General features: G+C 34.2%; 1 protein-coding gene across 3 annotated transcripts in view; it reads left to right on the plus strand.

The window, feature by feature from the left end:
- Window positions 1-17,254, plus strand: part of LOC141400688 (uncharacterized) — a 150,688-nt gene that overhangs the window by 19,727 nt on the left and 113,707 nt on the right. For 2 of the 3 annotated variants that reach the window (XM_073980065.1, XM_073980069.1), the window contains exon 2: window positions 3,171-3,217. The gene's annotated coding sequence lies outside the window, so the exon portion shown is untranslated. Of the gene's footprint in view, window positions 1-3,152; window positions 3,218-17,254 lie in introns of all 3 variants that reach the window. The other variant, XM_073980066.1, reaches the window with a different exon arrangement.

Genomic DNA, 17,254 nt, shown 5'->3' on the forward strand with positions numbered 1-17,254 from the left:
TACTTGGGGATAAAAAGGTGACAATTGGTTCCCTTTGCATTACTTTGTGACGATTTGGTACTAGTTCGGCCTAGAATTATTTCTGGACTAATTGTGACAATTGGAATTTTCATTGGTAGCGGGCAGAGAGAGAGAGGAAGATGGCAAATTGTATATTTCCTTCGTATTCCTTTTTTATACCAGAACAATGTCAATAATAGGTACGAATATGTTCAGCCCATCAGCACTAGCTTGTGTTATTGGATGATGCATTCATATGTATGTTATTAAGAAAATGCAAATGCGAATTATTTATACAAATCGTCGTTTACTAAAAAATGGTGGATTTAATTTAAGAGTGAATAATCCCAACTGACGTCTCGTCGTTTAATTGGGGATAAAAAGGTGTCAAATGGTTACCTTCGCATTACTTAGTGGTCATTTGTGTACTAGTACCGCTTAGAACTAGTTCTGGACTATTTAAATTACAGCAATTGGAATTTCCATTGCAAGCGGGGTGCGTGTAAATTGCCGAGAATCATCGGCACCGCCAAAAATCAAACTATAAAATTGCGAACTATTTTCCATTGTATCGATTACAGACACGTTGCTGAAAAAATTTTGTTTTTTTTTAATTTTTGTTGTTGTAAATATTCACTCAGTTATTTACTATCAAATACAAGAAATTTTGCTGTATCAGATTTTAAAAAATTTGTTGCTAAAAAATTTTCGTCATATTTGCTTAAATGTTAAATAAATTCGTAATAAAACTGAACATAATTTATTTTTAATTGATAGCGGAGGGTGTGACATAAATTATAAAAAATAGTTTTGTGTCAGGAGGTACATAGTTATATAGCAATAAATTTAAAAAAAATATTTTTTATAGGGTTTTTATTGGTTTTACGCGCTTTTTCCATAGAGTGCATCTTGTAAACTTGGCCGAACTTGGGTTCGATTATTTTTTGGGGAATTAAATTGGACTCTTTGGATACAGAATAACCACATTAGGGCTGCAAATATTTGCAAATCTTCTGATAACTGCACTTTTAAAATATGGGATTTTGCTTGAAATTAATACTAATTTAGCTGGGCATTTGTATGTGAGCTATATCAAAATATGGACCTATCATGAGAAATTTTTGCAAGGAGGAGTTCTACCCCCGGAGACACTAAAATACCATATTGTAGCTATAACTGGTAATAAATATGGGATAACAAATAAAAATTCAGTGAATCGGGGGGTACCATAAAAGGGGGCTACATCAAAACATAAATCCACGTTGAAAATGTTCTGTAAGAATATTTGCACGCATTGATAACACGGAATGCAAAATAGCAGCCAAGTCGGTTGAAAAATGTGGTCATGATATTCAAAATACCTTAAATCGGGAGGTACGGTTAAATGGGGACAATATCAAAACGTGCACCTATGTCCATAATTGTTGGTGGAAATGTTTTGTGAGCACTGGGAACCCTAACTACAAAATTACAACTAATTTTCAACTAAAATGTGGCTTAAATCCTCCAAATACGGAAAATCGGAAGGTACAGTTATATGGGGGCTATACCAAAACATTAGCCAATATTGTTCATATTTGGCACATTATTACCCACAGACACAGGCTGTGTTTGTGCAAAATTTCAGTTACATATCTCAATTCGTTTTTAAGTTATAAATTTCGCCCCGCTAGATCTGTGGTTTCGACCATGTGGCCATGCTTGCTTTAATATTTAATTAAAACAACTTTAATTTATTAGTGGGAAAAAATTGGCATGTGTGTGAAGATAAATTGGATTTCAAATTAGAAAATTTAATTTTAGCAAAGGCACGAACCAGTAACAGCGTACTGTACAGAGCACTTCTAGGGCTCAATTTAAATTGGAATTTTATGACAAAATATAATTTAAGAGTGAAACTATTAATATCTCTATAATATTTGAACATTTATTTAGCATACAATTTTATTATATTAATGAAGTTTGTTTAAACGTTTAAATAATTATATACGTGTCAATTTCTAACAAAAGGTTATTAATTTTCGAATGTCCATCTAGCCCATGTCTTTCAATAAATTCTAAATATATTCAGATTTTGGAAAAAAAATATTTTATATACCCACTACGAATGCTGCTAAAGGCTAATTACCAAACAATGGGGAGGGGATCGTCGACGGAATATTTTTTTTTTAGATAGGGCATTGAATGTCCATCTTGCCCATAACTTTCAAGAAATTCTAAATATATTCAGATTTTGGAAAAAATTATTTTATATGCCCACTACGAAATCTGCTAAAGGCTTCCACCAAACAATGGGGAGGGGTTCGTCGACGGAATATTTTTTCTGGATAGGGCATCGAATTTAATAGTTTCATTCTTAAATTAAATTTTTTCATTAAATTCCAATTTAAATTTAGCCTCAGCATTGCTCTGTACTTAAATTAAATTTTCCAATTTGAAGTCCAATTTATCTTCACACACATAAAAACATTTTTAATTTGTTTCTGTTCAATATGCAAAAATTGTAATAATAGTGAATTAATGCTTTTTCACCAGTAGTCGGCACCATTTCCCAATTGTCGGCATGAGATGTTCCAATAGTCGGCATGTCATATTAAAATAAAGAAAAATGCATACATTACATTTTTTTCTTAAATATTTGCAAGGACAATAGTTCATGCATTCGTTGAATTTGCTTCAAAAAGTAAGTAAATTTAAAAATATTGTTTAAATAAATTAGTTCGTGCCAATAGTCGGTTGAAGATTTCTTCTTTATTTTTGCCTTATTAAGGCGAAGACCATATATAGATAGTGATATTTAATTAATAATTCTCTTTCGAGTTGAGCTGTTAGGCCTTCGCTTTAATATAATTACAGAGCTTATAGGGTTAAAATTTCTACAATTTTTTTCTTAAGAAATTTGCATTTTCGGTTGTGTTGAAAAACCCTCACTGATAAAAACTTAAATTTCGATATAATAATTGTTCCTAGCTTAATGAAATTTTACACAAAGTTAACTGAAAAAAATTGTTTAAGGATTTTTAAGATTTTGGTTTGCTTAATTTTTAATTATTTGAGTTCAAATTCAAAAAGTGCCAACTATTACTGGGACATGCCGACATTAGGAACACTTACCCTACAAAGCGTAAATGAAGTTAATTAATTTATAATAGCATTGTTTATTTTTTCAGGTATTCAAGATGTGAACTAAAGTGAGATTTACTTCTCTACCAACAAGGTAAGTATCGGATTTGTTTAATTTTCTACAGTTTTAAGTCTCGTTCATATTGAAAAATTAGCATATTTTAGCCTAAAAAATTTTTTAGAGTTGCCAACGTCATTTGTAAATGTTTTAATGTATACTTTTAGGCGCATGAATGCTACTCTGCGTAGTAAACAGTTTACCACCAGTTAGTAATTGTGGTAATTGTGTGGGTGTATTGCGCGTATCCACAACAAAATTGCTACGCTTCAATGCAATTTGTTGAAAGCGAAATGATAAGGGAACAAAACAGAACGGAAAAAATCTACTGAAATTGGAAAAGTAGTTCATGCGTTTCATGGTTGAAAGGGATTATGACAAAGTGAAGAATGTTGTTGTTGTTGTTTTTGTTCTTCTTCTGCTTCTTTAGAGAAAGATTTAGGCTTTCTTATTTCATGTTATACTTTACTTCAATGTCATGCAGCAAGAACCAAGTTCAAACTTAGACTTAATGTCTAGACATGCATTTTCATGGGGATTTAAGTTAAAGTATGGGGGGATGACATTGTTTCAAAAAAGAAGCTATCTATCATTTGCATTTAAAGGTATTCTGTAGAGAAGTTGCAAGTGCTGTTTTTTGCATTTCTTCAAATTTTATTTTGAGAAGAAAATTGAGAAAAAATTCAAGGTAGAGGTCCCATATCATTGAGGCAATATGAATCGACTTGCACTAATTGATAGGAGTGGAGAAATCTCCCATGTCCCTTCTAGGATATTGGGGAACATTTGTATGTATGCAGAAGCATGTCATATACTTATAAGGAACCTATCTTTTTAGCACATTGAAGTTTTTCACATGAAGTTCTTCGTTCCCAGTTCTCTTCCAATAATTATGAGTGCAAATAAAATTATCTCGCCAGGGTATTTCCGGCGATAATGGTATCGAACACGAGTAATTGAAGTGTTCGTTCCACTTGTTGCACTAATGACCCCATTTGTGTTGCTATTGCTGTATAAAATATATAATGTCATATTAAAGGGACGTGTTCTCCCTAATTGCAATCAATTGCACTACATGTTGGACCACTTCTCTTATCACCCACTCCACCAGTTCCCAATTATCCTTTGTTAAGCATTTCCTGTGTTTGTTGTCTGGGAAATACAGGCGTTGATTGAATATTAAATGCCTGTGGTAAGCAAATTTGTTCCCATGTTCTTCACCTCAGGGATGACGACTGTTATAATCTGATTGTCAGACAGAAAAACAACAATGTTTTGTAAACACCAGTAGGTAAAATAGAAATGTGAAATGCATGACAAAAGGGAACATAAATAATTGAGGGAATCATCAACAATTTGTGTAAGAATCCCTTGGTTGGAATCATAATCAAGTAAAGTTGATTTAAATTGGAATCCACAACGAAGGGAAATATAAATTCTATTTCCGTATCCAAAACAAAATTCAATATTTTCACTGCGGAGGGAAAGCTTTGCTGTGCAAAACCCTTATTCAGCCAGGCTGAATTGAAGTTTTCCTATGGAAAACCTTATTCAGTCAGGCTGAATTAAAGTTTTCCTATGGAAAACCTTATTCAGCCAGGCTGAATTAAAGTTTTCCTATGGAAAACCTTATTCAGCCAGGCTGAATTAAAGTTTTCCTATGGAAAACCTTATTCAGCCAGGCTGAATTAAAGTTTTCCTATGGAAAACCTTATTCAGCCAGGCTGAATTAAAGTTTTCCTATGGAAAACCTTATTCAGCCAGGCTGAATTAAAGTTTTCCTATGGAAAACCTTATTCAGCCAGGCTGAATTAAAGTTTTCCTATGGAAAACCTTATTCAGCCAGGCTGAATTAAAGTTTTCCTATGGAAAACCTTATTCAGCCAGGCTGAATTAAAGTTTTCCTATGGAAAACCTTATTCAGCCAGGCTGAATTAAAGTTTTCCTATGGAAAACCTTATTCAGCCAGGCTGAATTAAAGTTTTCCTATGGAAAACCTTATTCAGCCAGGCTGAATTAAAGTTTTCCTATGGAAAACCTTATTCAGCCAGGCTGAATTAAAGTTTTCCTATGGAAAACCTTATTCAGCCAGGCTGAATTAAAGTTTTCCTATGGAAAACCTTATTCAGCCAGGCTGAATTAAAGTTTTCCTATGGAAAACCTTATTCAGCCAGGCTGAATTAAAGTTTTCCTATGGAAAACCTTATTCAGCCAGGCTGAATTAAAGTTTTCCTATGGAAAACCTTATTCAGCCAGGCTGAATTAAAGTTTTCCTATGGAAAACCTTATTCAGCCAGGCTGAATTAAAGTTTTCCTATGGAAAACCTTATTCAGCCAGGCTGAATTAAAGTTTTCCTATGGAAAACCTTATTCAGCCAGGCTGAATTAAAGTTTTCCTATGGAAAACCTTATTCAGCCAGGCTGAATTAAAGTTTTCCTATGGAAAACCTTATTCAGCCAGGCTGAATTAAAGTTTTCCTATGGAAAACCTTATTCAGCCAAGCTGAATTAAAGTTTTCCTATGGAAAACCTTATTCAGCCAAGCTGAATTAAAGTTTTCCTATGGAAAACCTTATTCAGCCAGGCTGAATTAAAGTTTTTCCTATGGAAAACCTTATTCAGCCAGGCTGAATTAAAGTTTTCCTATGGAAAACCTTATTCAGCCAGGCTGAATTAAAGTTTTCCTATGGAAAACCTTATTCAGCCAGGCTGAATTAAAGTTTTCCTATGGAAAACCTTATTCAGCCAGGCTGAATTAAAGTTTTCCTATGGAAAACCTTATTCAGCCAGGCTGAATTAAAGTTTTCCTATGGAAAACCTTATTCAGCCAGGCTGAATTAAAGTTTTCCTATGGAAAACCTTATTCAGCCAGGCTGAATTAAAGTTTTCCTATGGAAAACCTTATTCAGCCAGGCTGAATTAAAGTTTTCCTATGGAAAACCTTATTCAGCCAGGCTGAATTAAAGTTTTCCTATGGAAAACCTTATTCAGCCAGGCTGAATTAATTATTCAGCTAGCTATAATGTTTTTCCTATAGAAAAATGTTATTCAGCTAGCTGAATAATGTTTTTCCTGTAGAAAAATGTTATTCAGCTAGCTGAATGTTTTTCCTATAGAAAAATGTTATTCAGCTAGCTGAATGTTTTTCCTATAGAAAAAAACATTATACTGTAGGAAACATCGTATTCAATTCAGTCTGGCTGAATAAGGTTTTCCATAGGAAAATTTAATTCAGCTTGGCTGAATAAGGTTTTCCATAGGAAAACATTAATTCAGCCTGGCTGAATAAGGTTTTCCATAGGAAAACATTAATTCAGACTGGCTGAATAAGGTTTTCCATAGGAAAACTTTAATTCAGCCTGGCTGAATAAGGTTTTTCCATAGGAAAAATTTAATTCAGCCTGGCTGAATAAGGTTTTCCATAGGAAAACTTTAATTCAGCCTGGCTGAATAAGGTTTTCCCTAGGAAAACTTTAATTCAGCCTGGCTGAATAAGGTTTTCCCTAGGAAAACTTTAATTCAGCCTGGCTGAATAAGGTTTTCCATAGGAAAACTTTAATTCAGCCTGGCTGAATAAGGTTTTCCATAGGAAAACTTTAATTCAGCCTGGCTGAATAAGGTTTTCCATAGGAAAACTTTAATTCAGCCTGGCTGAATAAGGTTTTCCATAGGAAAACTTTAATTCAGCCTGGCTGAATAAGGTTTTCCATAGGAAAACTTTAATTCAGCCTGGCTGAATAAGGTTTTCCATAGGAAAACTTTAATTCAGCCTGGCTGAATAAGGTTTTCCATAGGAAAACTTTAATTCAGCCTGGCTGAATAAGGTTTTCCATAGGAAAACTTTAATTCAGCCTGGCTGAATAAGGTTTTCCATAGGAAAACTTTAATTCAGCCTGGCTGAATAAGGTTTTCCATAGGAAAACTTTAATTCAGCCTGGCTGAATAAGGTTTTCCATAGGAAAACTTTAATTCAGCCTGGCTGAATAAGGTTTTCCATAGGAAAAGGTTTTCCGTAGGAAAACTTTAATTCAGCCTGGCTGAATAAGGTTTTCCATAGGAAAACTTTAATTCAGCCTGGCTGAATAAGGTTTTCCATAGGAAAACTTTAATTCAGCCTGGCTGAATAAGGTTTTCCATAGGAAAACTTTAATTCAGCCTGGCTGAATAAGGTTTTCCATAGGAAAACTTTAATTCAGCCTGGCTGAATAAGGTTTTCCATAGGAAAACTTTAATTCAGCCTGGCTGAATAAGGTTTTCCATAGGAAAACTTTAATTCAGCCTGGCTGAATAAGGTTTTCCATAGGAAAACTTTAATTCAGCCTGGCTGAATAAGGTTTTCCATAGGAAAACTTTAATTCAGCCTGGCTGAATAAGGTTTTCCATAGGAAAACTTTAATTCAGCCTGGCTGAATAAGGTTTTCCATAGGAAAACTTTAATTCAGCCTGGCTGAATAAGGTTTTCCATAGGAAAACTTTAATTCAGCCTGGCTGAATAAGGTTTTCCATAGGAAAACTTTAATTCAGCCTGGCTGAATAAGGTTTTCCATAGGAAAACTTTAATTCAGCCTGGCTGAATAAGGTTTTCCATAGGAAAACTTTAATTCAGCCTGGCTGAATAAGGTTTTCCATAGGAAAACTTTAATTCAGCCTGGCTGAATAAGGTTTTCCATAGGAAAACTTTAATTCAGCCTGGCTGAATAAGGTTTTCCATAGGAAAACTTTAATTCAGCCTGGCTGAATAAGGTTTTCCATAGGAAAACTTTAATTCAGCCTGGCTGAATAAGGTTTTCCATAGGAAAACTTTAATTCAGCCTGGCTGAATAAGGTTTTCCATAGGAAAACTTTAATTCAGCCTGGCTGAATAAGGTTTTCCATAGGAAAACTTTAATTCAGCCTGGCTGAATAAGGTTTTCCATAGGAAAACTTTAATTCAGCCTGGCTGAATAAGGTTTTCCATAGGAAAACTTTAATTCAGCCTGGCTGAATAAGGTTTTCCATAGGAAAACTTTAATTCAGCCTGGCTGAATAAGGTTTTCCATAGGAAAACTTTAATTCAGCCTGGCTGAATAAGGTTTTCCATAGGAAAACTTTAATTCAGCCTGGCTGAATAAGGTTTTCCATAGGAAAACTTTAATTCAGCCTGGCTGAATAAGGTTTTCCATAGGAAAACTTTAATTCAGCCTGGCTGAATAAGGTTTTCCATAGGAAAACTTTAATTCAGCCTGGCTGAATAAGGTTTTCCATAGGAAAACTTTAATTCAGCCTGGCTGAATAAGGTTTTCCATAGGAAAACTTTAATTCAGCCTGGCTGAATAAGGTTTTCCATAGGAAAACTTTAATTCAGCCTGGCTGAATAAGGTTTTCCATAGGAAAACTTTAATTCAGCCTGGCTGAATAAGGTTTTCCATAGGAAAACTTTAACTGAATAAGATTTTCCATAGGAAAACTTTAATTCAGCCTGGCTGAATAAGGTTTTCCATAGGAAAACTTTAATTCAGCCTGGCTGAATAAGGTTTTCCATAGGAAAACTTTAATTCAGCCTGGCTGAATAAGGTTTTCCATAGGAAAACTTTAATTCAGCCTGGCTGAATAAGGTTTTCCATAGGAAAACTTTAATTCAGCCTGGCTGAATAAGGTTTTCCATAGGAAAACTTTAATTCAGCCTGGCTGAATAAGGTTTTCCATAGGAAAACTTTAATTCAGCCTGGCTGAATAAGGTTTTCCATAGGAAAACTTTAATTCAGCCTGGCTGAATAAGGTTTTCCATAGGAAAACTTTAATTCAGCCTGGCTGAATAAGGTTTTCCATAGGAAAACTTTAATTCAGCCTGGCTGAATAAGGTTTTCCATAGGAAAACTTTAATTCAGCCTGGCTGAATAAGGTTTTCCATAGGAAAACTTTAATTCAGCCTGGCTGAATAAGGTTTTCCATAGGAAAACTTTAATTCAGCCTGGCTGAATAAGGTTTTCCATAGGAAAACTTCAATTCAGCCTGGCTGAATAAGGTTTTCCATAGGAAAACTTCAATTCAGCCTGGCTGAATAAGGTTTTCCATAGGAAAACTTCAATTCAGCCTGGCTGAATAAGGTTTTCCATAGGAAAACTTCAATTCAGCCTGGCTGAATAAGGTTTTCCATAGGAAAACTTCAATTCAGCCTGGCTGAATAAGGTTTTCCATAGGAAAACTTCAATTCAGCCTGGCTGAATAAGGTTTTCCATAGGAAAACTTCAATTCAGCCTGGCTGAATAAGGTTTTCCATAGGAAAACTTCAATTCAGCCTGGCTGAATAAGGTTTTCCATAGGAAAACTTCAATTCAGCCTGGCTGAATAAGGTTTTCCACAGGAAAACTTCAATTCAGCCTGGCTGAATAAGGTTTTCCACAGGAAAACTTCAATTCAGCCTGGCTGAATAAGGTTTTCCACAGGAAAACTTCAATTCAGCCTGGCTGAATAAGGTTTTCCATAGGAAAACTTCAATTCAGCCTGGCTGAATAAGGTTTTCCATAGGAAAACTTCAATTCAGCCTGGCTGAATAAGGTTTTCCATAGGAAAACTTCAATTCAGCCTGGCTGAATAAGGTTTTCCATAGGAAAACTTCAATTCAGCCTGGCTGAATAAGGTTTTCCATAGGAAAACTTCAATTCAGCCTGGCTGAATAAGGTTTTCCATAGGAAAACTTCAATTCAGCCTGGCTGAATAAGGTTTTCCATAGGAAAACTTCAATTCAGCCTGGCTGAATAAGGTTTTCCATAGGAAAACATTCCAATCAGCCTGGCTGAATAAGGTTTTCCATAGGAAAACTTCAATTCAGCCTGGCTGAATAAGGTTTTCCATAGGAAAACTTCAATTCAGCCTGGCTGAATAAGGTTTTCCATAGGAAAACTTCAATTCAGCCTGGCTGAATAAGGTTTTCCATAGGAAAACTTCAATTCAGCCTGGCTGAATAAGGTTTTCCATAGGAAAACTTCAATTCAGCCTGGCTGAATAAGGTTTTCCATAGGAAAACTTCAATTCAGCCTGGCTGAATAAGGTTTTCCATAGGAAAACTTCAATTCAGCCTGGCTGAATAAGGTTTTCCATAGGAAAACTTCAATTCAGCCTGGCTGAATAAGGTTTTCCATAGGAAAACTTCAATTCAGCCTGGCTGAATAAGGTTTTCCATAGGAAAACTTCAATTCAGCCTGGCTGAATAAGGTTTTCCATAGGAAAACTTCAATTCAGCCTGGCTGAATAAGGTTTTCCATAGGAAAACTTCAATTCAGCCTGGCTGAATAAGGTTTTCCATAGGAAAACTTCAATTCAGCCTGGCTGAATAAGGTTTTCCATAGGAAAACTTCAATTCAGCCTGGCTGAATAAGGTTTTCCATAGGAAAACTTCAATTCAGCCTGGCTGAATAAGGTTTTCCATAGGAAAACTTCAATTCAGCCTGGCTGAATAAGGTTTTCCATAGGAAAACTTCAATTCAGCCTGGCTGAATAAGGTTTTCCATAGGAAAACTTTAATTCAGCCTGGCTGAATAAGGTTTTCCATAGGAAAACTTTAATTCAGCCTGGCTGAATAAGGTTTTCCATAGGAAAACTTTAATTCAGCCTGGCTGAATAAGGTTTTCCATAGGAAAAGGCTGAATAAGGTTTTCCATAGGAAAACTTTAAACTTTAAGGTTTTCCATAGGAAAACTTCAATTCAGCCTGGCTGAATAAGGTTTTCCATAGGAAAACTTCAATTCAGCCTGGCTGAATAAGGTTTTCCATAGGAAAACTTCAATTCAGCCTGGCTGAATAAGGTTTTCCATAGGAAAACTTCAATTCAGCCTGGCTGAATAAGGTTTTCCATAGGAAAACTTCAATTCAGCCTGGCTGAATAAGGTTTTCCATAGGAAAACTTCAATTCAGCCTGGCTGAATAAGGTTTTCCATAGGAAAACTTCAATTCAGCCTGGCTGAATAAGGTTTTCCATAGGAAAACTTTAATTCAGCCTGGCTGAATAAGGTTTTCCATAGGAAAACTTCAATTCAGCCTGGCTGAATAAGGTTTTCCATAGGAAAACTTCAATTCAGCCTGGCTGAATAAGGTTTTCCATAGGAAAACTTCAATTCAGCCTGGCTGAATAAGGTTTTCCATAGGAAAACTTCAATTCAGCCTGGCTGAATAAGGTTTTCCATAGGAAAACTTCAATTCAGCCTGGCTGAATAAGGTTTTCCATAGGAAAACTTTAATTCAGCCTGGCTGAATAAGGTTTTCCATAGGAAAACTTTAATTCAGCCTGGCTGAATAAGGTTTTCCATAGGAAAACTTTAATTCAGCCTGGCTGAATAAGGTTTTCCATAGGAAAACTTTAATTCAGCCTGGCTGAATAAGGTTTTCCATAGGAAAACTTTAATTCAGCCTGGCTGAATAAGGTTTTCCATAGGAAAACTTTAATTCAGCCTGGCTGAATAAGGTTTTCCATAGGAAAAGGCTGAATAAGGTTTTCCATAGGAAAACTTTAATTCAGCCTGGCTGAATAAGGTTTTCCATAGGAAAACTTTAATTCAGCCTGGCTGAATAAGGTTTTCCATAGGAAAACTTTAATTCAGCCTGGCTGAATAAGGGTTTCCATAGGAAAACTTTAATTCAGCCTGGCTGAATAAGGTTTTCCATAGGAAAACTTTAATTCAGCCTGGCTGAATAAGGTTTTCCATAGGAAAACTTTAATTCAGCCTGGCTGAATAAGGTTTTCCATAGGAAAACTTTAATTCAGCCTGGCTGAATAAGGTTTTCCATAGGGAAACTTTAATTCAGCCTGGCTGAATAAGGTTTTCCATAGGGAAACTTTAATTCAGCCTGGCTGAATAAGGTTTTCCATAGGGAAACTTTAATTCAGCCTGGCTGAATAAGGTTTTCCATAGGAAAACTTTAATTCAGCCTGGCTGAATAAGGTTTTCCATAGGAAAACTTTAATTCAGCCTGGCTGAATAAGGTTTTCCATAGGAAAACTTTAATTCAGCCTGGCTGAATAAGGTTTTCCATAGGAAAACTTTAATTCAGCCTGGCTGAATAAGGTTTTCCATAGGAAAACTTTAATTCAGCCTGGCTGAATAAGGTTTTCCATAGGAAAACTTTAATTCAGCCTGGCTGAATAAGGTTTTCCATAGGAAAACTTTAATTCAGCCTGGCTGAATAAGGTTTTCCATAGGAAAACTTTAATTCAGCCTGGCTGAATAAGGTTTTCCATAGGAAAACTTTAATTCAGCCTGGCTGAATAAGGTTTTCCATAGGAAAACTTTAATCCAGCCTGGCTGAATAAGTTTTTCCATAGGAAAACTTTAATTCAGCCTGGCTGAATAAGGTTTTCCATAGGAAAACTTTAATTCAGCCTGGCTGAATAAGGTTTTCCATAGGAAAACTTTAATTCAGCCTGGCTGAATAAGGTTTTCCATAGGAAAACTTTAATTCAGCCTGGCTGAATAAGGTTTTCCATAGGAAAACTTTAATTCAGCCTGGCTGAATAAGGTTTTCCATAGGAAAACTTTAATTCAGCCTGGCTGAATAAGGTTTTCCATAGGAAAACTTTAATTCAGCCTGGCTGAATAAGGTTTTCCATAGGAAAACTTTAATTCAGCCTGGCTGAATAAGGTTTTCCATAGGAAAACTTTAATTCAGCCTGGCTGAATAAGGTTTTCCATAGGAAAACTTTAATTCAGCCTGGCTGAATAAGGTTTTCCATAGGAAAACTTTAATTCAGCCTGGCTGAATAAGGTTTTCCATAGGAAAACTTTAATTCAGCCTGGCTGAATAAGGTTTTCCATAGGAAAACTTTAATTCAGCCTGGCTGAATAAGGTTTTCCATAGGAAAACTTTAATTCAGCCTGGCTGAATAAGGTTTTCCATAGGAAAACTTTAATTCAGCCTGGCTGAATAAGGTTTTCCGTAGGAAAACTTTAATTCAGCAAGGGAGATTTCTCTTCTCATACCAATGAGAGAGCAAGGCGATTCATATTGCCTCAATGATGTGGGACCTCTACCTTGGATTTTTTCTCAATTTTCTTTTCAAAATAAAATTTGAAGTAATGCAAAAAACTTGTTTTGTCATTTTTCTAAAGAATAGCTTTAAATGCAAATGATAGATAGCTTCTTTTTTGAAACAATGTCATCCCCCCATACATTAACTTAAATCCCCATGAAAATGCGTGTCTAGACATTAAGTCTAAGTTTGAACTTGGTTCTTGCTGCATGACATTGAAGTAAAGTATAACATGAAATAAGAAAGCCTAAATCTTTCTCTGAAGAAGCAGAAGAATAACAAAAACAAAAACATTATTCAGCTAGCTGAATAAAATTTTTCTGTAGGAAAAACATTATTCAGCTAGCTGAGTAACATTATTCTATAGGAAAAACATTATTCAGCTAGCTGAATATCATTTTTCTATAGGAAAAACATTATTCAGCTAGCTGAATATCATTTTTCTATAGGAAAAACATTATTCAGCTAGCTGAATAACTTTTTTCTATACGAAAAACATTATTCAGCTAGCTGAATAACTTTTTTCTATACGAAAAACATTATTCAGCTAGCTGAATAACTTTTTTCTATAAGAAAAACATTATTCAGCTAGCTGAATAACTTTTTTCTATACGAAAAACATTATTCAGCTAGCTGAATAACTTTTTTCTATACGAAAAACATTATTCAGCTAGCTGAATAACTTTTTTCTATACGAAAAACATTATTCAGCTAGCTGAATAACTCTTTTCTATACGAAAAACATTATTCAGCTAGCTGAATAACTTTTTTCTATAAGAAAAACATTATTCAGCTAGCTGAATAACTTTTTTCTATACGAAAAACATTATTCAGCTAGCTGGATAACTTTTTTCTATACGAAAAACATTATTCAGCTAGCTGGATAACTTTTTTCTATACGAAAAACATTATTCAGCTAGCTGAATAACTTTTTTCTATACGAAAAACATTATTCAGCTAGCGGAATAACTAGCTAGCTGAATAACTTTTTTCTATACGAAAAACATTATTCAGCTAGCTGAATAACTTTTTTCTATACGAAAAACATTATTCAGCTAGCTGAATAACTTTTTTCTATACGAAAAACATTATTCAGCTAGCTGAATAACTTTTTTCTATACGAAAAACATTATTCAGCTAGCTGAATAACTTTTTTCTATACGAAAAACATTATTCAGCTAGCTGAATAACTTTTTTCTATACGAAAAACATTATTCAGCTAGCTGAATAACTTTTTTCTATACGAAAAAGATTATTCAGCTAGCGGAATAACTTTTTTCTATACGAAAAACATTATTCAGCTAGCTGAATAACTTTTTTCTATACGAAAAACATTATTCAGCTAGCTGAATAACTTTTTTCTATACGAAAAACATTATTCAGCTAGCTGAACACCTTTTTTCTATACGAAAAAACATTATTCAGCTAGCTGAACACCTTTTTTCTATACGAAAAAACATTATTCAGCTAGCTGAACACCTTTTTTCTATACGAAAAAACATTATTCAGCTAGCTGAACACCTTTTTTCTATACGAAAAAACATTATTCAGCTAGCTGAACACCTTTTTTCTATACGAAAAAACATTATTCAGCTAGCTGAACACCTTTTTTCTATACGAAAAAACATTATTCAGCTAGCTGAATAACTTTTTTCTATACGAAAAAACATTATTCAGCTAGCTGAATAACTTTTTTCTATACGAAAAAACATTATTCAGCTAGCTGAATAACTTTTTTCTATACGAAAAAACATTATTCAGCTAGCTGAATAACTTTTTTCTATACGAAAAAACATTATTCAGCTAGCTGAATAACTTTTTTCTATACGAAAAAACATTATTCAGCTAGCTGAATAACTTTTTTCTATACGAAAAAACATTATTCAGCTAGCTGAATAACTTTTTTCTATACGAAAAACATTATTCAGCTAGCTGAAAAGCATTTTTCTATAGGAAAAATTTTTATTTAGCTAGCTGAATAACATTTTTTCCTATAGCTAGCTGAATAGCATATTTCTATAGAACAAATTTATTCAGCTAGCTGAATAGCATTTTTCTATAAGAAAAATCTTAACCAGCTAGCTGAATAATATTTTCTCCTTAGGAAACCCCTTATTCAGCTAGGAAAGGAAACATTATTTTCAAACTGTTCTTGTGCTGCTGCATAATAATTATCCTATCAATGTCTTTAAATCACCCTACAACAGACACTAAGTTGTCACATCGGCAACAGTTGATTGATGTCACAGTGCTCTTAATCTATTCTAATGGACTCATTTAAATGCATAATTATAAGGGAGAAAAAAAAAATAACAACAACAACTGCAACAAATTGTATTGTAAATATCCACTGAGGAATATCTGGTAATGTGTGAATAAACGATGACAACCAAAGATAACAGCATCAGTATACAATTGTCAGTTATGCTACTCAACCCTCAACCGCTTATCATTTATACGGATTTCTCCCCTTGTTCACTTTTTTTTTGATACGAATGACAAAGGAAATTGTCACATACACAAAGTAACTGGCAAAATACCCAATGTTTATTTATGCGGCACACTTTTACACAGCCAAACACGAATGAAGTATGTTGCGATACAAAAGAAAAAAAGAATATTTTCATACAGTTTTCTTTCCCCCACCCTTCTATCCCTGTTTATTGCGGTTGTTGTCGATTAATGATATTTTGTGGTGAGAAAATTAAACGGAATTGTATCATTCTAAGTTGAATGAGGAAGCACAATTGAAGATACATATCCCTATTTCTGAAACAGTGTAAAATTAAGGAAAAAATCTCAGCGTCCGTCCATTTGCCGGCTGTCACTTTTGCATAATTTTGTGCTTTTGCTCAATCAAGTTCATTATCTCCTTTTTAAGTGAGTCTTTGTTAAGTCCAACAACGTTATTTCATTTGCATTTGGTAACCCTGTTTGCAAACTATAAACATACCGTAACGGTTACGCATGAATAACTTTGGCCTGCGCACAATTCCTTTAATGTTAAGGACACAAAGAGAATTTAAAGGTTATCTTGACAGATGACGAAGAAAAAAACTTTAAGAGATGCTTTGCAAAAATGAAAATGACATTCGACCAGTTGAGACACTGGTGTCAGGTCCAGAAACTTGCAGAATAATATTTTCTCTTTTGAAAATTTGTATTCAGCTAGCTGAATGATGTTTTCTCTCACTTGGCTGAATAATATTTTCTCTATAGAAAACTTTTATTCAGCTAGCTGAATAATGTTTTCCATATACAACACTTTTATTCAGCTGGCTAAATAATGTTTTCCATATGAAAAACTAATGTTCGCAAGCTGAATAATGTGTTCCGTATAGAAAAGCTGGCTGAATAATGTGTTCTTTGTATAAAACTTTTGTTCAGCTAGCTGAATTATTTTTTTCTATACTAAAAGTGGTTATTCAGCTAGGTGAATAATGTTTTCACAATAGAAACCCTGTATTCAGCTAGCTGAATAAAGTTTTCATTTTAGAAAACCTGTATTCACCTAGCTGAATCATGCTTTCTCCATTGAAAACTTGCATTCAGCTAGATTATTAAAGATTTCTCTATAGAAAACTTGTATTCAGCTAGCTGAATAGAGTTTTCTTTATAGAAATCTTGAATTCAGCTAGCTGAATAATGTTTTCTCTATAGAAAACTTTTACTCAGCTAGCTGAATAATGTTTTCTCTATAGAAAACTTTTACTCAGCTAGCTGAATAATGTTTTCTCTACAGAAAACTTGTACTCAGCTAGCTGAATAATGTTTTCTCTATAGAAAACTTGTACTCAGCTAGCTGAATAATGTTTTCTCTATAGAAAACTTGTATTCAGCTAGCTGAATAATGTTTCTCTCAATAGATAACTGTTATTAAGCAATCTGAATAATGTTTGATTCATGCTTTCTCTATATTATTCAGCTAGCGGAATGTTTTCTCCATAGAAACCTGTTATTCAGCTCGCTGAATAAGTTTTACTCTATAAAAGACTTGTATTCAGCTAGTTGAATGTTTTCCCATAAGAAAACTTGTACTCATAGCTGAATAATGTTTTCTCTATATAAAA

This window comes from Musca autumnalis, unplaced genomic scaffold, assembly GCF_047663935.1.
Source record: "Musca autumnalis isolate F117 unplaced genomic scaffold, ASM4766393v1 scaffold_4, whole genome shotgun sequence".
Lineage (NCBI taxonomy): Eukaryota > Metazoa > Arthropoda > Insecta > Diptera > Muscidae > Musca > Musca autumnalis.